The 7,349-nt window shown below is 42.6% G+C and overlaps 1 non-coding gene across 1 annotated transcript; it reads right to left on the bottom strand.

The window, feature by feature from the left end:
- Positions 1-1,498: 1,498 nt before the first annotated feature.
- Positions 1,499-1,605, bottom strand: LOC120269708. The gene has a single exon (XR_005539348.1). It is a non-coding gene; the product is annotated as a small nucleolar RNA R71 (small nucleolar RNA).
- Positions 1,606-7,349: the final 5,744 nt, after the last annotated feature.

Below are 7,349 nucleotides of genomic sequence, written 5' to 3'. Positions count from 1 at the left end.
GTAAACCCTAGGATGTTAATGTTTCTTTCACCTTTTATTATGCCTTCCTTAATTAATGTTTTTAATAGAGTTTCAATCTTGAATGCTTGTTGAATAATTTCTCCGTTAGAGTGAACTAGGGTTGAGAGTTCATCTTAGTAACCTTTATGGATGGGTGACATGCCATGAGGGTTAGACAAAGCTAGATTAGAGAGGATTAAGAGGGTGATTCTAGAGGTAGTGAAGCATCCCCTTTCTCCACTGGTGTGATTTATCCTACCTCCATTTCCTAGAGTTTTGCTGGGCTTAGTTGTGTGAGCAACAGAGTGAAGAGTTGAAGTGACTAGGGGTCTTTCGTCTGGACCAAAGGGTTAGATATACACATAGGAATAGGGTTTATCACTTGGAATCCCTATAACTCCACGCAACTTTGTACAGTGTGAGGTTTTGAGACTGAGCAATTTCTCCGCCAGGACATAGTATAGAGTTAGTCACAGTTGACCTTAGGTTTGGGATCGTGTGCTTTAGGATTTCCACGACTCATTAAGCATTAGTTAGGAAGCATAATAGTAGATCTTGTACTTGAAACATTTGTCCTAGCGTGAGCATTATCCGAGTACCCCACTTCTATCGATTATCTTTTCTCTCACTTACTTGGGCCTCTCGTCCTTGTTTCTTTTCTTTCTATTTATATTACACTTTATCAACACAATAATTATTCATCTTCGCTTGGTTAAGTAGCAATTTTAGTATTTTTTTTCCCTACTCCCTGTGGATAAGATACCCCACTCACTTGGGATTTATTACTTCGACAAACCTGTGCACTTGAGGTTACACGCAAGGGGCATCCTCATGTTTTTGGCGCTGTTGTTGGGGAGTAGGCATTTAGAGATACTTTTCATTTTGCTATCTTAGTCATTCATTATTCATTCTACTTCACATCTTCTTATTCCATCATCATTCTGATTTATTTTCTTTATTTTGGTGCAGCTCCAAGTTATGATTCGAGGGAACCATTCGATATTAATTGAAGGTGATCCTGAACTTGAATGTACACTCAGAAGAAAAGGTAATGAACCTATGCAAGAACCATCGAATCTAGCTGAAGTGGAAGTTCAAGGGTCTAACAACATCATAGAACAAAATGAATAATAGAGAACACTTTCTGATTACACCAGACTGTCAGTATTGGGGACACAATCTAGCATTATGCAGCTCCTAATTACAACATCGAACTTTGAGATAAAGCCAGCATTCATCCAAATGATACAACAGTCGGCTCAGTTTAATTGTTTGGCCGATGAAGATCCAAATAACCATTTGAAAACTTCTTGGAAGTTTGTGACATATTGAAGATTAGCCTTGTTACAGATGATGCTATAAGATTGAGGGCTTTCCCATTCTCTCTAAAAGGAAGAGCAAAGCAGTGGCAACATTCTTTACCACGAGCATCCATCACGACATGGAATGAAATTGTCGAAGCTTTTCTTGCAAGGTACTTACCTCTTGGAAATCGGCAAAGCTTCATAATGAAATATCATCGTTTGTTCAGATGGAGCTTGAATCCTTGTTTGAGACATGGGAGTGATTCAATGACCTCTTACGGAAGTTTCCACAGCATGGTTTCCCCAAATGGATGATCATTCAGACTTTTTAAAAACAGGTTGAATCCAAGTACAAGACAACTTCTAGATGCCACCGCTGGAGGTACAATGGGGAACAAGACCCCTAAAGAAGCCTGACAGTTAGTAGGGGAAATGGCCATGAATAACTACCAATGGAATGTAAGGGAAAAAAGGAAAGTGGCCGAACTCCATGAAATTGTTGCGGTTACATCCTTAGCACCCCAAGTAGAGGCATTGAGAAAGAAATTGGATACATTTACTTCACCGTGGGTGCCCGTGATAACGAGTTGTGTTGGTTGCGGGGGTTGACATATGCCATCTGATTGTCCTATTTCAGCTGCTACTTCAGCACCGACTAAACATGTAGACTTTGTCGGCAATTCGGGAAGGGTACAAGGTAATCGTTATAGCAACACCTACAACCAAGGGTGGAGGAACCACCCTAATTTCTCATAGACCAACCAAGGGAAACACAAGGCGATAGACACACCGGGTTTTCAACAATAACAAGCCCCGAACATGGGGAATAGAGTTTCAGGCTTGGAAACCCGGATGACTAACTTAGAGAAACCCTTGACTAGATTTGTGCAATAATCAGATACACGGTTACAATTGGTTGAGTCTACACTTCACAACCATACTGCTAAATTTCACAATCTAGAAAATCAAGTGGGGCAAATCATGAAGTCTCTATCGGAGTGAGCACAAGGAAGCTTACAGAGTAGTACCGAGACTAATCCGAGAGAACATGTGAAGGCGATCACTTTGAAAAGTGGTTGTGGGTTGAGGGTAGGCTTCCATGTGAGAAGACCAATGTTGAAGCACCCGTGGTCATGGAGGTTGAGGAGAGAGCTAACAAAGAGAAAGAGGTGGCACCCCCACCCTACAAGCCAAGAATCTCGTATCCTTCAAGATTGAAGAATGACCAAAATGATGAGCAATACAAGAAGTTCTTGGGTTTATTCAAGCAATTGCACATCAACATTCCTTTTGTGGAGGCGTTGTCTCCAATGCCTCGGCATGCCAAGTTCTTGAAAGATCTTTTAACCAACAAGAAGAAGTTGGAGGAGAGTGCATCAGTGATCTTAGATGCCTCTTGTTTGGTGGTGTTGCAAAAGAATATGCCAAACAAGAAGAAAGACCCCGGAAGCTTTTTAATTCCATGTAACATTGGCAATTTGGGTGAAGAGATGGCATTGGAGGATTTGGGGGCTAGTATCAACGTCATGCCATACTCGTTCTTTCAAAAGCTAGGCTTGGGACAGCCTAGGCCCACTCGGATGACATTGCATTTGCTAGACAGAACAGTGAGACATCCAAGGGGCATCATTGAAGACGTACTTGTCAAGGTGGACAAGTACATATTTCCTATAGAATTCTTAGTGTTGGATGTCAATAATGATGTAGATGTTCCTTTGATACTAAGGACGCCATTCTTGAGCACTTCCAAGGCACTTATCGACATGGACGGTAGGGAGCTGACACTGAGGGTTGGAGATGACAAGCTCACATGCCACCTTGCCGAAGCCATGCGACATTCTATCAACTTTGATAATACTCTTTATTTTATTCACACTACCGATGAACTAGTCAATGAATATGTGCAGGAAATGTTGAATCCGGACCCGCACGAGGGGTTGCTAGACCAAGAAATGGAGAACGAAGAGGTGATGATGCTTGGTCTAGAGGAGAAGGTACCATCTACTTCGAGGATCATTAAGAAGATGCTCCAGAAGATGAAGTGAGCGAGGAGACGCCACAAGAAATGCCCCAAGGCTGTTAGGGATGCGTAAGAACGGAACAAGGGTAACAAACCCTTAAGTGGTAACAAGCTTGACAACTCTTCCTCTACCTTTAAAAGGCTATGTTCATCATGCTTCCAAGTCATTGGTAAAAGGGGAACCTTCATCTATGAGCCCCCATAAGGTAAGACAAGGTACGTCAAGCTAAGTGACGTTAAACAAGTCCTTCTTAGGAAGCAACCAAAGCTTTTACTGTTTTCCTAGTTTTTAGTTTAGTGTTTGCGTGAATAAGGCGTTAAGTGTTGGTGTCAAGATTTTTAGATATTATTGTTGTGAATTTGTCATAGATATTTTGGTGTTATCGTGTGTTAAATGTTTATGGCGAAGTTGTTGGTCGTTTGAGCGAGTTTTTTCATATTTTTCCCTAGTATATTTTGCATGCTAAAGTAGGCTTTGAGTGTATTGATATGATTAGGAATTTTCTGTAGAGCCTGCAGAGTTTTCTAAGGAATCCAGAGAAAACGCACGGCCGTGTGGAAAATTTCCATACGACCGTGTGGTCTCTACTGCGAGCTCATCCAAAGAGGACACAGCGGCGTGGACTCGTCCCTGTGAAAGATCTTGTGATGGTCCACGCTCGTGGGTAATTTCCACATGGGCGTTTGTCATCCTACAGTGACTTAGAGATTTTTCCCGAAAAGACATAGGGGCATGGACTCGCCCCTATGGATGACCCTGTGGCAAACACACAGGCGTGGGTAATTTTCGCACACCCATGTTGATCTGTGTAGAAGAGCTCTTTTCCATCCCGAGAATATACATGAGCTTGTGAGTGCCCCTGTGAGATGGTCCTGTGAAAGTCTACGCCCGTGTGGAATTTCTGCACGGCCGTGCGAACCACTTAGAGATTTTGTCAGATGGATAGAAAAGCCACAGGGGCGTGTGTCTGCCCCTGTGGATCGGCCACACGGGCATGGGTAATTTCCGTACAGCCGTGTGGTTTACATATAGAAGCATTGAGTGTTCTCTTGAGAGCACACAGGGGTGTGCATCTGCCCTGTGGGTCTCTCTTTTGGAGTCACACGGCCATGGGTAATTTCCACACGCCCGTGTTAATATACAGAAACGCAAGAACCATGTTTTTCTTTTAAAATCCTATCGTTCTTCTTCATTCCCACACTCCCAGATACTTAGGTAACATTCATAATCCTTCTCTCGGCCTCGAACTATTAAATTAGGGAGGTTTACTCGAGTATTCCAGCCGAATTCAAAGTTTTTAACTTCCTCTTGTCGGTAACCCTTACTTCTCTCTTTTCTTCATCATATTTGATTTTATACAATTAGAATGGTAAATATTGCTTTTTTTCCCATAATTAGATGGTTATCGTATTATTAGAAAGAGTTTACAAATGATTCTAAGATTTATTTTTGGAGTTTTAGTGTGCGGCCGTGCGGTTCTCACGCCCCGTGGATCCACACGGGCATGTGGAATTTCCACATGACCATGTGGATTTCTACAGCACTAATCTTGTGAGCCAATTTGATCGATTTCATTTTAATTCTTGTAGATTTGGCACCTAGGATGAAGATCGTGGCCGACAAACATCCCAGAGAGCAGTCCCCTTAGACAGCGCATATAGTTCACTATTCCCCAGGACCAGGCTCGGTTTGAGCAATTGTCGAGGTGTATGTTCGGACAGACTCATTTCCTAGATATGAGTATATTATGAGATATACAGGAGGGAGGTGAGTTGGCAGATGAGGTAGACAATCTCATCTCGGTGGGAGGTTGGAGACAGTTACTGATAATTAGAGAGCCTGCCATCCGTGCGCTTACCCTCGAGGTGCTATCATCATTTGAGTTTGACTGTTCTTATGATAGATTCAATAGTGTCAATGCTATACAGTTTAGAGCATTGGGGGATCACTATAGCATGAGCGTGACAAATTTTTTGATCCAGTTGGGATTGTATATGGGGTTTTCACAGGTACTGAGGAGTATGCTCAGTTGCCAACAGATTATCCCCGCCACCTTGGCCCCGTGAGAGAGCGTATAGAGTGTTATGCGATCGTGGGCTAGTATGAGCCAAGGTGGTCTAAGGAACTTGCCTTTCTCGACCTAAAAATCCATACATGCATGCCATTATGGGCAGGTGGATGAACAACCGAGGTGACAATACCGGTGTCCTGAGCCGACAGGAGCTTCTGTATCTCTATTTGATAGTTCGAGCACACCGATCCATCTAGGACACATTGTAGCCGAGTACATGAGGCATCGGGGGTAATACACTAGGGACAGGGAGCGCTTTTCTCAGGCCCACACATCACGAGACTCATCTTGGGGATGGGTCTATAGGACATGATTCGGGCGGCCGAGAAGGCGATTGTACCAGTCCCCCCAAGTATTGAGGCAGTGAGATTGATGGGATTGGTGTGCAGACACAGTCCCGGGGTGTATATATTGGTTACACCTACCCCAGATGTAGTAGAGGGAGGATATGATACTACAGAGGATCCTTAGCCAACCCTTGAGCCTCATCCTATGCTGATGGATTCAGATGTGCCTCCCCCAGCACAGGAGCCACCTCCAGTGCGCATTTTCTCTCCACCTCGAGCCCATGATCATTTTGAAAAGCTTGAGAGTGCTGTGGGGATACTCCAGAGTCATTTGATAGAGGTTCATACACTACACACCACGAACCACGCGCAGGTGATGTCCCGTCTTGCCATTCTATAGCAGTTATTAGAGCAAGATAAGACGTCACCATTCCTTATCAGACCTGTGACTCCTTCAGCATCTCCAGCACCACCAGTAGATTCACCGACACCAGCTGATTTAGCTGCAACAGTTGTGCCAGTCACAGAGGACACCGACACTTGATGCGTCTTTGCTTTACTTTGTGTTTATATTTTTCATCTTTCAGTTTCAGTACTATATTTTGGACTTGTATACTCAGAAAGGATCTTCCTTTTGAGTTTATCTTTTATTTTTGTCTCGAGTTGTATTTCATTGCATTATCTTTATGTACTCAAGTTGCTTTGTTTTTATTAAGCTTCACTGAGCCCCCTTATGTATATTTGCAGATTGTCTTGTCAGTATGGGAATTGAGAACTAGTCATGGACATGGCCAATGTGGGTTGTGTGTGCTTTACAACCCGTTAAAACTGCACTGCCAAGGATTTAGCTCCATCAAACGCAACACTAGGAGTTAGGTAAGTATTGTTTCAATTGCCACTCCCACATATTTGCTTAATTGCTATACTTTCTATTGTGCTTGCATGTGTACATTGACGGCAATGTACATCTTAAGTGTGGGGTCGAGTTCACTCTGCACATGTCTTTTACACAAGTTTTGATTGACATACATACTCACATAGCCAATGGTGGTTCACCTTAGTTGTAATGTTGGTATTCTTGAGCTTAGGAGAAGTTTTAACAATGAATGTTCTCATACTCTAGTTTTTACTTGAATTTCTAGGAATTTTTTCCCGATTAATATTTGTGCACCACTCAATCATGAAACTCTTTTCGAAACTCATGTTTGATGTTTAAGGGTCTAATTAGTTTTGTTTCTTGTTCTATTTTGCTGTAAAAAAAGGAAAACAAAACGAAAGAAAAAAATATATTGTTTAGTCGTTCATTGGGGGTTGAAAGAGTTACCACCTATGAAGTATGAAGCTACTCTCATAAATCAGATATTAGTTATGCCCTACTGAGAGAAAGAACTATCTTATGGGATGAGTGAAAGCTACCACCCCTGTGGAAAGAGCTACCAAAAGAACACAAAAGTAGATCGTGAACGCACTATTTGCTGGAATCTTGGAACAAACAAACGCGAAGACACAAGTGGGGCTCTAAGATACGTGAATGTGTGCCAACCTTTATGTATTCAAGCCATTACAATGAGTTGGAGGGGCACAAAGATGGTCACATTTGCATATCCCGACTTGTGCATTGATAGGAAGATCTTCACCAATGAGGCCTTTGATTGAATAAGAGTTG

The sequence above is a fragment of the Dioscorea cayenensis genome, chromosome 9, assembly GCF_009730915.1.
Source record: "Dioscorea cayenensis subsp. rotundata cultivar TDr96_F1 chromosome 9, TDr96_F1_v2_PseudoChromosome.rev07_lg8_w22 25.fasta, whole genome shotgun sequence".
In the NCBI taxonomy this organism is placed as follows: Eukaryota; Viridiplantae; Streptophyta; class Magnoliopsida; order Dioscoreales; family Dioscoreaceae; genus Dioscorea; species Dioscorea cayenensis.
Note: the sequence above shows the minus strand (reverse complement) of the source record. Positions and strands in the feature narration are given on the sequence as shown.